Genomic DNA, 14,930 nt, shown 5'->3' on the forward strand with positions numbered 1-14,930 from the left:
CCTTAGATACACTCATTGTAAACAGACACTCACAGATTGTCACTCATCCATGGAGTTACTCATACACCTAGTCAGTCATGCAAAGAATCAATCACACCTCCATTTCCTCAACTATACAGTTATACACACCTTACTTATTCAAACATATTCTAACACATATTTACTCTCTTATACAATCACTGATACAAGTTTTCAATGATCCATGCAGCCACTCACACATTCACTAGCTCTTATACACAGTAATTTATATATGTCAACTCTCACATGTACTGTGTTTTACATATGTACTTACTTTGACATGTAGCACTGAGATATCCATCCACTCACCAATACACTCATGTACACAGTCAACCGACCATACAGCTGTTTCCACATGCAGTTTTGAACCTATACATCTAGTGAATCAACTGTTCACACATCTATGCACAGAGTCACACACCTCCCAGCCACCCACACACACACACACTCACTCTCCCATACAAATACTTGGGCAACCAATCAATAACCCATATAGTTACTCATATAGCTACTGATCAACACATGCAGCAGTTTACAGAACAACAGATATAATGATGCACAAATTAAGACAGTTTAGTCACTAACCCATGCACTCTGTGAGACACATTTAATCACTCTCTCATACAGTAAGTTATGCAACTTCTAAATCCTTCATCCAGACACTTATACATCCACTCATTCTTCAATATGTAAGACATATTTTAACTTTACAGAAACATACAGTCACTGGATGATATCATCAGTGATGTCATCAGTGATGTCACTGACCATGTCATGAATGATGTAATATGTGACATCATCAGCAGTGGATTGCGGGTGCGCGATATATAGTTAGTGCAACTAACTATATATGCGAATTTCAATGGTTTTATGTGAGTAAAATAAGGTTTTGTAAATGCTAATTCCTAACTATATATGGTCTATAACCTATGTTTTTTTCAGTGAATTTTCAAGGTTTTGTAAATGCTAATTCCTAACTATATATGGTCTATAACCTATGGTTTTTTCAGTGAATATATATATATATATATCAACTGAAAAGTAAACCTTTATATAAAGTTGAGTAAATACAGTTTTTTATAATTAAAAAATAATTAAGGTATATTTAATTGCTGTTGCATGCTGTATATTTTCCACTTTTATTTTCAGTTTTTTAACAATTATTGCATTATTGTATATGTCTTTATCATTATTTTAACTTGTGTTTTTTGGTATATATTTGTATATATTTATTACTCATATTTAATTTATACTTTACAATTTTGTAACATTTTTAAACATTTTTGACATGTTTTACATTTGTAATACTTTTTTATATTTTCTCATACATTTATTCAACATTTGTACATCATTTCCCATTCATTTTGTGAGGAGATATATTGTTTTCAAAATTTTATTTAGCAGCCTTTTTTTAATAATAGCTTCTATTTCGTAATCTATTTGTGTTGTTTTTAGTCTATTTTCCTGAGACAGGTTGCAATAAGTTGCTGCTGTTCATCGGAACAGGTAAGTCCTTTTTAAAAGATTTTTTAAGGGTTTTGAGGGTGGTGGGGTTTATGGGGGAGGTCTACAAGTTAGCTATAGTGTTGTTTGTGGCTGTTTGGTATATGTATTAACAGTAGTGTTTTAGCTAGTTAGTAGTTTTGGGCTTTGTACACTATTTTAGTATTGTATCATTATGCTATGCTAAATTGTGTTATGTTATTTAATTTTTGATGGTTGAGTGTAATGCATATGTATTCGGGGAAAGGCATATATTTTGCGGGTGGACTTTTGTACTTTACAGGTTTTTGTCTACAAACGTGTCCTATGGGCATTGGGAGTTTTTCTTCTTAAGGAAATCAATTTTGGTTTATAATAAACAAATACTTTTTACTTTGATTTCCTTTTTTCTCAGGTTTCCTAGAGCGTTTAATATGTAGTGCACTTCCTGTAAGGCATGCAAACATGGGGTTAATATGACATCTTACTCCACACCTTTTTCTGACAAAAGTATTCCAATTTCTAAATACCTTACTTGTAAAACGGAGTATGTCGTATATGCACTGGAGTGCCCTTGTGCCTTGAGATGTGTAGGGAAATTGCAAAAAACACAGTTGATGGACAGAATGCAGAACAATGTCTTACATTCACCCCAGTACAAAGATCTGGGCCTAAATCCATCGTTTTTTTGCACTCCACACCACCCTAGGTCAGACAATGGCTATATGCAAATCAGCCTTGACCCTGTGCCTCATGGGAACAGTCCAGCCCGAACTACCAAGCCATGTCTTTCCTAGACCGGAATCAAGCATCCAAGGACCGGTTTCTGGCTATCAGCCTTCTTCAGCCTGGATAGCTTGATTCCAGTGATGTGGAGAGCCTGGGACTCACGTCTGAGCATACCCAGCCCACTCGGGGTGAAAATTGCAAAAAACACAGTTGATGGACAGAATGCAGAACAATGTCTTACATTCACCCCAGAGCAAAGATCTGGGCCTAAATCCATCGTTTTTTGCACTCCACACCACCCTAGGTCAGACATTGGCTATATGCAAATCAGCCTTGACCCTGTGCCTCATGGGAACAGTCCAGCCTGAACTACCAAGCCATGTCTTTACTAGACCGTAATCAAGCATCCAAGGACCGGTTTCTGGCTATCAGCCTTCTTCAGCCTGGATAGCTTGACTCCAGTGTTGTGGAGAGCCTGGGACTCGCGTCTGAGCATACCCAGCCCACTCGGGGTGAAAATTGCAAAAAACACAGTTGATGGACAGAATGCGGAACAATGTCTTACATTCACCCCAGTACAAAGATCTGGGCCTAAATCCATCATTTTTTTGCACTCCACACCACCCTAGGTCAGACAATGGCTATATGCAGATCAATAATACACTAAAGGGGGGCCTGAATGGGAAATATTTAATGACCTGGCATTGTTACAGTCCCTATAACTCCATAACAAACAAAGTGTAACAATGGGTCAACAGAAAAATAGTGCAGCTATCTATATGACTGTGTGCGTGAAAGAGGAACACAATCCCTGAATCCAAAGTATTCTTGGTGAAAAAATATGTTCCCATCAGATACCCGTCCTGTACCGCCCTACATCACTTGGGATCCTTCACCCGAAGGAAGTGGAAAGAACCACTTAGGATTAGGTAGATTGTGACCTAATCACAGTGTGAGGGAATATAAAGTGTGTGGGTCTGAAAGTTTCTTAATGGTATCAGGGGGCACAGAAAATTAACAAAAAGCAGTGCAAGAGGTGCTCATTGTAGCGTGTGAAAGTGAAAGAATTAATATTGGGTTGTGGGAGTGGAAAAGAAGTTTATTGGGGTCCTACCCACACCCAAGGCTAAAAAACAGTGCGAGTAGTGGTAACAAATAACTACTCAGATTTTGGTCGACATGTTTCTGCAGTATTCATTGGTTCAAAAGATACCAGTCTGCTTCATCAGGACCTTCTTATAATTAAAGTGCAACTGCTGAATTACAAGTGTTTAGTGTGTATTAAAAAAATCATATCACCTGCAAGCACCAGTGGATATGATCCAAGTCATTGAGCAATGGACAGACACACATAAAAAACAACAAAGAAACACACAGTTAATGACGAAAGCTGCAACGCATAGAGATAGGCTCAAAATGTACATATATGCCAAACAATTTATGGTCAGTGTTTGTAACATTAATCAAACATATAAGCCAGGTACATATATCCTGGTTTTTTTTTAAGCCAAGCTTATATTCACTCACCCATGTTCTGGGGAATGTACTCTCCACCTCACCCGGCAACAGCTCAGGTACAAATGGAGCACCGCTCTATTAGATGTGAACAAATAAAAACGAGATGAAAGAGGAAGAGCTCACTAGAACTCAATCTGAAAACACTTTCCTTCTATCACTGGGAATTTTTATACAGTGATAGAGGTGAGTTACTGCTGTTACTGTGATATTCAACCATAGGCAACTGTAATCTTGCTTTAATTAGCACAGACTGCACTATTGAGTCTACTCAGGCATGGTTAAAAATAATACGTAATAGCCCTGTTTAATGTGATGGATAAGGCGATCTATTATATCTATGTAGATATTAAACCACCATGCGCAAAAAATAGGCACTCTTGACCATCATATACTAACTATTTTCGAATTGCCATATTGTCTATTAAGTCTTACAGTGACCATTCAGCGCGCGTATGAGTGTTGCCGCTGTGTTCTAAGTCAGAAATGCTAACTCGCCTGTTGGGCTGTTCTTGCTTAATCTAGTAACATTCGAGTTCACCCGTGAAGTATATAAAGTATTCACAGACCCAGAGTGGTCTCTGAAAACGGAGAACTATCCGCCCTGCTTCTCAACCGCCCCGCCTCGCTTACCTGTCCGTCGGTACTCCTCGCCTTCCTCTAGGCTGACGTTGGGAGGTACCGACTGGACAGGAAGCGGAATATTTATCGCGGAGCTAATTGGACGAGCGCACAACACGTGTGAAGCGTGTTGCCGTGCGTCACCAAGCGCGCGGAGCGTGCCGCGGTGACGTAATCAGGAAATGTAGTCCGGAAATACCCATTCAGTAGTTTATTTACTCTCTATTCGCCGAGGGACCGATAGTGAACCTCGCGATAGCGTAAGTGTGTTGGTTTCTTAAAAATGTTTGTGCTATTGCGCAAACGGCCTTAGAACTAAAGAAATAGATGGAATTTCTAGTATGATGGTGACGCTTAGTCCCATTATTGTTTTTTTAAGCAGGAGTGTATCATCTAACCTGTTTGTAAACTAATTTGTGTATTCCGTGGTAGGAATAAGGGATAAATTGTGACAGTTGGTCCCTTTTTGTTATGTGTCCACAAAAGTATGTAATGTGCACTTAATCTAAATTTAGAGAATTCGTGAGGTGCGGACAGTTACTAGAAGATACTGAACCAATGGGCTAGCATGCCTATGGTTTACATATGATGTTAGGCACCGATGGAGTCCCATATTATCAGTATTGAAAAGTTGCAATCTCTAACTGAAAGACTCATGAGTATCGGCTGATAGGCAGTGTATTATGAAGACAAATGTGTTACTACGCCCAGTGGGTATTAAACAGAACTGGGTATTATGCCACTGGTATCCTAATTTATAAGGACATCCACGGGATGTCTTCATTCAGACCCGTAATATCGGTCTGTAGTTTATGCACCCATCTCTGTTCTCTGCGATGTAAAAAGGTACTGATATCTGCGATATGTTTAGGGATCATCGGCTGTTCGAGTACAGTCCATTGGAGGTCTGTAGGTGCATGGTGTGCCTCCAAGAAGTGTTTTGTCATACGGGTTGTTTGTTTATTGCAGCGTATTGAACTCTTGTGCTCTGAGATCCTCGTCTTTATTTTTCTCGTGGTCATACCCACGTACCTTTTTTCGCATGGACAGCTGATTAAGTAAATGAGGTTGGAACTGTTACAGTTCGTGAACCTCCGCTGTTCCCAAGGATGTTCTGTACCGATATCTATTGTTGTGGATTTGCGGGTCTGAGGGCATGCTGCACATTGTCCGCACGGATGGTGTCCAGTTACAGCTGGCATATCCCACAGGGTTCTCGTATTTCTGGGGATTTCAGTCTTTGGTCTTGTGTGAACCAATTTGTCCCTAAGACTAGGGCCCCTCTTGAAGGCAAATAGGGGAACTGGTAGTGTGTCATTTCCCGTGTTCAAAATACCCCAGTGTTTTTTGATGACACTTGTTATTTGGTTGGATAATGTCCCAAATGTTGTCACACATGTCATCCTTTCTGTTTTCTCTTTGGGTGGTGAGATTTCCAAAAGGCTCGCTCTGTTGTTGTTTTGTGCTCTTTTCTTGGAGCGGTTAACCAGTTGTTTAGGGTAGTCTTTCTCTAAGAGATCTTTTCTTAAGTTGTTTGCATGATTTTCGAAAGATCTCTTATCTGAGCAGTTTCTATGTATGCGAAGAAACTGCCCATAGGGCAGATTGTCCCGAAGGGACTTGGGGTGGCAGCTATGGTAGTTCAATAGGGAGTTACGAGCCATAGGTTTTTGATAGAGCTCCGACTTAAGTCCGTCTACTGTGCCGATAATTAACAGGTCTAAAAAGGCCAGTCTATCTGTGTGGAATTCCATGGTAAATTTCAGGAACCGATTTCTTAGGTTCAACCACTCATGAAATTCTTTCAGTTGGATTTCAGTGCCTCGCCATACTACCAAAATGTCATCAATGAAGGTCCTGATGAAGCAGACTGGTATCTTTTGAACCAATGAATACTGCAGAAACATGTCGACCAAAATCTGAGTAGTTATTTGTTACCACTACTCGCACTGTTTTTTAGCCTTGGGTGTGGGTAGGACCCCAATAAACTTCTTTTCCACTCCCACAACCCAATATTAATTATTTCACTTTCACACGCTACAATGAGCACCTCTTGCACTGCTTTTTGTTAATTTTCTGTGCCCCCTGATACCATTAAGAAACTTTCAGACCCACACACTTTATATTCCCTCACACTGTGATTAGGTCACAATCTACCTAATCCTAAGTGGTTCTTTCCACTTCCTTCGGGTGAAGGATCCAAAGTGATGTAGGGCGGTACAGGACGGGTATCTGATGGGAACATATTTTTTCACCAAGAATACTTTGGATTCAGGGATTGTGTTCCTCTTTCACGCACACAGTCATATAGATATATGCAGATCAGCCTTGACCCTGTGCCTCATGGGAACAGTCCAGCCCGAACTACCAAGCCATGTCTTTCCTAGACCGGAATCAAGCATCCAAGGACCGGTTTCTGGCTATCAGCCTTCTTCAGCCTGGATAGCTTGACTCCAGTGATGTGGAGAGCCTGGGACTCACGTCTGAGCATACCCAGCCCACTCGGGGTGAAAATTGCAAAAAACACAGTTGATGGACAGAATGCAGAACAATGTCTTACATTCACCCCAGTACAAAGATCTGGGCCTAAATCCATCCATGCATCCAAGGACCAGGCTCTCCACATTACTGGAGTCAAGCTATCCAGTTCGGGCTGGATTGTTCCCATGAGGCACAGGGTCAAGGCTGATTTACATATAGCCAGTGTCTGACCTAGGGTGGTGTGGAGTGCAAAATATCGATGGATTTAGGCCCAGATCTTTGTACTGGGGTGATTGTAAGACATTGTTCTGCATTCTGTCCATCAACTGTGTTTTTTGCAATTTTCACCCCGAGTGGGCTTTGTATGCTCAGACGTGAGTCCCAGGCTCTCCACATCACTGGAGTCAAGCTATCCAGGCTGAAGAAGGCTGATAGCCAGAAACCGGTCCTTGGATGCTTGATTCCGGTCTAGGAAAGACATGGCTTGGTAGTTCGGGCTGGACTGTTCCCATGAGGCACAGGGTCAAGGCTGATTTGCATATAGCCAGTGTCTGACCTAAGGTGGTGTGGAGTGCAAAAAAAACGATGGATTTAGGCCCAGATCTTTGTACTGGGGTGAATGTAAGACATTGTTCTGCATTCTGTCCATCAACTGTGTTTTTTGCAATTTTCACCCCGAGTGGGCTTTGTATGCTCAGACGTGAGTCCCAGGCTCTCCACATCACTGGAGTCAAGCTATCCAGGCTGAAGAAGGCTGATAGCCAGAAAACGGTCCTTGGATGCTTGATTCTGGTCTAGGAAAGACATGGCTTGGTAGTTGGGGCTGGACTGTTCCCATGAGGCACAGGGTCAAGGCTGATTTGCATATAGCCAGTGTCTGACCTAGGGTGGTGTGGAGTGTAAAAAAACAATGGATTTAGGCCCAGATCTTTGTACTGGGAGTGAATGTAAGACATTGTTCTGCATTCTGTCTATCAACTGTGTTTTTTGCAATTTTCACCCCGAGTGGCCTGGGTATGCTTAGAAGTGAGTCCCAGGCTCTCCATATCACTGGAGTTAGGCTATCCAGGCTGAAGAAGGCTGATAGCCAGAAACCGGTCCTTGGATGCTTGATTCCGGTCTAGGAAAGACATGGCTTGGTAGTTCGGGCTGGACTGTTCCCATGAGGCACAGGGTCAAGGCTGATTTGCATATAGCCAGTGTCTGACCTAGGGTGGTGTCGAGTGCAAAAAAACGATGGATTTAGGCCCAGATCTTTGTACTGGGGTGAATGTAAGACATTGTTCTGCATTCTGCCCATCAACTGTGTTTTTTGCAATTGAGATATGTAGGGAGCACGAAGCTTCCTGTGCACAAAAGGGTGCTCCAGCACATGAGGGCAATCACCAACTGCGACGAGGTATATCCAGTCGCCAGACATTTTAATGACTGCCATAAGAGGGACTTGAATCTCCTGAAGTTTTATGCAATTGATGCGGCCATGCCCCTCAGGAGGGGGGGTAATTGAGAGGGGATCCTACGTAAACTTGAAACACATTACATTTTGAACCTGGACAGCAAATACCCTGCAGGTCTCAACGCTAGCGAGGATTTCTATACATGTCTTTAGGTTGGTGTGACCAATACACAATTTTGCCGGGGCGCACACTCACTCTGTTTACTGTGGTATATAGGTCTGACGCGGAGGATTGTTTAATAATTACAACTATGAACAAAAATATTTTTAACATGTATGTCTTTTCCATTTATGCAAATTTGGGTTAATTTTTAACTCAATATTGCAGAATTTGCACATTATTCATAATATTTGCACAAGCTTGGTAGCACAATAGTAAATATGCACATTTTGCACTTTATTGTGAGCATTATCGAATGACTGCCCATTCAGGGATGCTATTAGGCTTAAGTTCTGGAATTCGTTGAGTAATTCTAAAATATTGGATGTATTGTGCACAGGATTTGGTAATTTAAAGGTGGCCAAATCAATATGTATTTTACAGGTATGCACAAAAATAGCCAAGCCGATCATGCATTAAGGATGATTAAGTGGGTCTCTTTTTTATTCTATTTTAGAATTAATTCTTACTGTTTTTTGAGACAATGTTTACGTATGAAAATATTTTATCATTTGTAAATAGGCTATTGTGGTTTTAAAACAACATTGGTTTTAAAATTGAAGACGAATTCCAAAAAAGTGTTGCTTTTATGTCTATAATGACGCTCAACGAAGTATTTTGCACTGTCACTTTAAAAATCCTGAGAACCCTCCATAGCGTGTCATGTGATCAAGGGCCGTTGGGGCTCGAATCGCGTCATGGCGAAGGTGCGGGGACTAGCACAATAAAATTATAGCACCTTTAATTTCTGGGTCCGCTGTCGTCTTTGGAATGGATGGTTGACGACTGGTTGCTATATATATATATATATATACATATAACCTACATATAACCAGTGGGTAGTTATAGTTAGGACCTAGTTTCCATAGGAAAAGTGTTTTCCTGATTTGCTAATAACTTTGCAGCCGTTTGGCGAATATTCGCAAAATTTTCTAAACAAATGGGGCGGTCACGTCAGCTGGTGTCTTGAAAATTTCAGAGTTGTCCGTCAAGCTGAGGCCGCGTAAAAGGGGGGGGGTCCTAAAATGCTTTTTTGCCATGTTAATTTCCATAGGAAATTTTTGACGCTGCTACAGCCTGAACTGCTGAAAAGAATTACACCAAATTTGGCAAAAAGGAAGCTCTTGGTCCAGGAAGTACTCTTTTTGTTAAATGGTTTAAATCCGTTCAGTAGTTCCGAAGAAATGTAAAGATTTCTCAGATTTAAAACTATGGCCCTTGGGCAGAGGCTCTAGGAAGTCCTAGGGAGGCAGCAATTTCCACTCGCCTGTGACTGATACAATTTAAATACCTACACAGCACCTATTTCACCAGGGAGCATTTATGGAGGGCGGGTATGATAGACTCCCCCGACTGTCTTCGGTGCGGATCAGAGGTGGGTACACTTTTACAACTACATGGAGGTGTTCAGAGCTACATAGATTTTGGGATGGGGTTTTCAGATGTTTGTCCGAGGTGTTGGCTTGGGAGCTTCCCTGGGACCCGAAGTTGGCCCTGCTGCATGTTATGGGGGGGGGGGGGTAGGGGGCAATCGATATGAACGTCATTTATGTTACTGGGCCTGACGTTGGCAAAACAAGACATTGTTAAAGCTTGGAAGGCGCCCCAGGCCCTGCCGTTGGCCGCCTGGAGGAATGGTATGGACTTTTGTATGGGATTAGAGCAACCTATATTTATGGCCAGGGGTTGCCCCCGCAAGCACTTTAAGATATGGAAGAGGCGGGCCTACAATCGGGGGCTGGACTTGGACCCCCCCTGAGAGGGCTAGTCTCCCGACAATCTGACAGATGGGCCTTTTGGCTATGCTCAGGTGGCGATTTGATGGACTTAGCGTGGTCTTGTCTTGGATATTCTTTTGCAAATTCAGCAATGGCAGCAGCGCAATTGGGAGGAGGTATGGGGGGGTGGGTGTTTGTATTTTATGAAAAAGTCTGACAATGGTATTGTTGATCAAATATTGTGTGCAGTAGACTCCGGGGATCAGAGCTATGCATTCTTTGTATGTGCAGACGAATAAAATGTGTATAAAAACAAAAAACTACGGCCCTGTGGATCTGCAAACCCTCCCGATCTCATGCCTGAGATCTGATTGGCTGCCAACACTTCAAACCAGGAAGTGTTGGCAGCCATCTTGTGACTCGGTTGAATTGAGTCACAAGAAAAACCATAAAAAAACAAGAAAAGGGGTCAGGGTAGAAACACCCTGACCCCCTCGGCCTGTTCAGGTGGATCCACGGATCCGGTAGAAAAAAACAAAAATGAAGCACGCTTTGTTTAATTTAGGCCCAGTGTGGGCCAGGTGCCTATGACAATAACAAATAAAGGTACGGGCCCCTGAAGTCCCGGGGACCGCCACCTTCCCAGGCTTATAGTTTGAAGTGCGGAGGCCACATGCTTTATTTTATTGTAATGGGTGGGGGCTCCAGCCCCCCACACAGCCCGGTCTCACTTGTGGGGCTTACTGGAGGTAACAGGTGGGCTAGTTAGTCCATAAGGACCCTCAGCAGCGAAGAGGACTTCATTCCCCAACAAAGAGCATGCCAGGAGGTGCATTTGCAGAGTGGTGAAGAAAGGGGCATGGCCTCCAACCACTTCTCAGCCATCCCACAGTGTTGGGCTTACTGGAGGTAATGCGTGCCAGGAGGCCTGCAACTCCTCTCAGGAGTCCCACTGCGTGGGGCTTACTGGAGGTAACAGGTGAGCTAGTTGGCCCCTAAGGACCCTCAGCAGCGAAGGGGAATTTATCCCCCAACAAAGAGCGTGCCATGAGGTGTGTTTGCAGAGTGGTGGAAAAAGGGGGCATGGCCTGCTTTCAGAGCTCAGCAGTCCTGCTGTATGGGACTTACTGAAGGTAATAGGAGGGGTAGTTGGCCCCCAAGGACATCCTTGGGGGCCAACAACCCCTCTTGTTGCCTCATGTACGTCCCACACAGCTGGACTGCTGAGGTGTCAGTGGCCACACCCCCTTTTTTCCACTACTCTGCAAATGTGCCTCCCAGTGCACTACTAGTTGAGGGATAAAGACCCCTTGACTCCAGAGGGACCTTGGGGGCCAAGAAGCCCTCCTGGTACCTCCTGTACGTCCTACGCAACGGAATTCCTGAGAACTGGTTGGAATCCCAGCCCCCTTTTTCCACCACTCTGCAAACGTGACTGCCAATTAAAAGACCTTGGAAATTCACTAAAAACATCAAAGGTTACAGGGACGTTACAGTTAGCAAATACAATTTAAAAAACCTTAGAAATTCACAAAAAAAAACAAAGGTTACAGGGATCTTATAGTCAGGCTGACATTTCACTTATACAAAACCAGAGAAATTCAGCAGTTACAGTTACCTGAGTTGACTATAACTTGCTCCCTCACAATGCACTGCATATGATTTCACATATTACATCACTCATGAAATGGTCAGTGACATCACTGATGACATCTCAAATGACATAACTGATTATATCATCCACATCATCTCTGACGCACCACTCACACCCCTATAGAATCTTTTATACACCCACTGCCACTCCCACACAACCATTCTCAAACCCATTGACAGAGCCCTACCAGTACTTACACAGCCACTCACTAATTCATAGATCTACACACACATCCATTTGCTCACCCATACTGACACTCATAAACCTTTTCAGTCACCAATACAACCATTGACATATTCACTCATATAGCGATACAGGCACTCACACAGTGAGTAAGTCACCCATAGAACTACTCACACACCTACACACTCACCCATACAATCATACAGGTATGTACTAACCCAAACAGTTACATCCACATCCACTTACTTGCTCATACAAATAGTAACATTCTCATATACAGTCACTGACAGAAGCATATACTCATCCATATAGCAACTCTCACATTCACTCACTCGCGCATACAGTTACTCATATACCCAGTCACTCACTTCTACTGCCTTTCACATACCAAGTTACTCACCCATACTGACACAAGCACTCAATCACTGACATATCCATACAGGCATTCACTTACCCATAAAGCTTCTCAGGCATGCACTCAATACCCTATACAGACACTGAATCACCCACTCACTCAGCCATACAGGCAGTCACACACGTCCTCACCCACACACATAGACACCTAGACACGCATAGAGATAGTCAACCAATCAATCACCCATGTAGCCATTCATGTAACCACTAACACACTCATACACCCACTTAGACATCAACTGACAGATACATTCACATAACCAGCCACTCATCCATACATTCACTGAGACACCTAATCACTCACTTATGCAGTTAGTCACACACCCACTCATTCACCATTACACCTAGGTATATATATATATCCAGCCAAATGCAGTTTACTCGCACTTGAAAAGACCCACAGCAGCAACTTCAGTCAGGGGATATTATTGGCATCCTGCTTTCAGCCGCAAAACACAGTAGACACCCTCACAAAGTCAAAACGCCAGACGCGTTTTGGGAATCCATTTCCCTTCATCTGCGGCGAGGAAGGACTGCAAGCACGAGATTAACAGCACAGCTTGCGGTGATACCTGCCCGAGGGCATGGCCACACGCAAGGTTTCCTGGTACTTGTGGTGTGCCAATCTTGAATCACAGTGGATGTGTTCACAGTCCAGATTAAAACAAATAAACCCCAGTGGGTGGAAGGAACATCTTGCTGCGCTAGCATGCCCAGTTTCATGGTATATATATATATATATATATATTACCTACTGGCGGTCGCCAGTAGGTAGGTATAGTTAGGACCTACTTTCCATAGGAAATCCACAACATTCTATTTGGAATAACTTTGGCGCCGGTGGGCGAATCTTCGTGAATTTCTCCATGAAAATGGCCTGCTTGATTCTGCTCCTTCCCTGAAAGTTTGGGTGTGATTCGTCAAGTGGGGGCTGAGAAAAAAGGGGGTCCCAAAATATGTTTTCCCATGCAATTGTCCACAGGGACCTTTAGCCAGGGCTACAGCCCGAACGGCTGAACGGAATTACACGAAATGTGGCAGAGAGGTAGAGTTCTGTTCGCAGATTGTGCTTTATGTTAAACGGTGTAAATCCGTTCAGTACTTTCTGAGAAAATTGCAAGTAAAATCATAGCGATATCTAGAGACGGAGTTCAACACGCGTACGGAAATCTGTTCAATTACGAGCGCGAGCTGCATGCTGATTGGCTGTGAACTGTCTGTCAACACTCGAAACCAGGAAGTGTTGGTGGCCATCTTGTGCCTCGCTAGAACCAAGTCACATGAAAACTGTAAAGCAAAGTTGAGAAATAAGGGAAGGGGGTAGGCTAGAAACATTCTGACCCTCTAGGCTTGCTCAGGGGGTCCTACATGGATGTTTAGGCTCTATTTTTTAATTTTATTTTTTTAAAGGAAAATCGAGGCGTACGCATTTGGAAATACGTACAATTACGTGCAAGAGCTGCATGCTGATTGGTTGTCAATACTCCAAAACAGGAAATGTTGGCAGCCATCTTGTTTGTCGCAAGAGCTGAGTCACAAGAAAACAGTAAAACAAAGTTGAGATATAAGGAAAGGGGGCAAGGTAGAAACATTCTGACCCTATAGTCTTGGTCAGGGGGGTGATACATGGATCTTTACGCTCAATTTTTATTTAAAAAAAACTAAAAATGGCGGGGTACTCGTGCAGTACTTGTACGCAGTGGAAAAGATGAAAAAAAACTAGAAGTCCGTTTTGTTTATTAGGTCTCAGGGGGGGCAAATTACCGGGGCAATTTTTAGAGCTATATTTCTATGACAGTATGTAAAACTTACCATTTTTTTTGCGGCATCAGTTGTACTCCCTTTGCATGCGCAGCCTTGTTTGCAAGTGCACTTTTTTTTCTTTTTCTTCAAGTTCGCCAAGCAAGCCTCTCCTGATTTTAGGTATTAAATTTGCCGCTTTCTTTTCTCGGGTCATGTGTGTTATCCTGTGCTATACTTTTGTAATATATTGTTAAACATATTGTATGTATATTTATTTGAAATGTAGTGTCGAGGCGCCAAACGTTGATTACATACTCCGTCCAACCGCCATTTTAGTAGTTTTCCTCCGTTATTTTTATTATACCTGTTACTTTCATTTTATCCTGCGCATATTTTCTCTGTGATCGATGAGATTTCGTGCCACAGATACCACAGTGTTTGTCCTTGGCCTCCGATCTTATCAGAGTGGTCTCACGTATACCTAGAAACTAATTTGAAGGACCTAAGACACAGGCATTACAACACGTGATGGTCAACAAAAAAGCATCATTAAGATTATGCATTTATCATGTGTGGTAAATGCATACTAGTTGTAAAAGCATGTGTGGAAAAGCGATATGCGTGCTAATGGTTTTGTGGTGACGATCACGCGTGCTTATGAACCGGGTCTGGGCGTGGTGGAGTCTAGGGTACCATGCGGAGGGGCACGCAGCTGCACTCATACAATATAGAAGTAATATGGGATTTCTAGTACTT

This window comes from Lissotriton vulgaris, chromosome 3_1 (assembly GCF_964263255.1).
Source record: "Lissotriton vulgaris chromosome 3_1, aLisVul1.2, whole genome shotgun sequence".
Taxonomy (NCBI): domain Eukaryota; kingdom Metazoa; phylum Chordata; class Amphibia; order Caudata; family Salamandridae; genus Lissotriton; species Lissotriton vulgaris.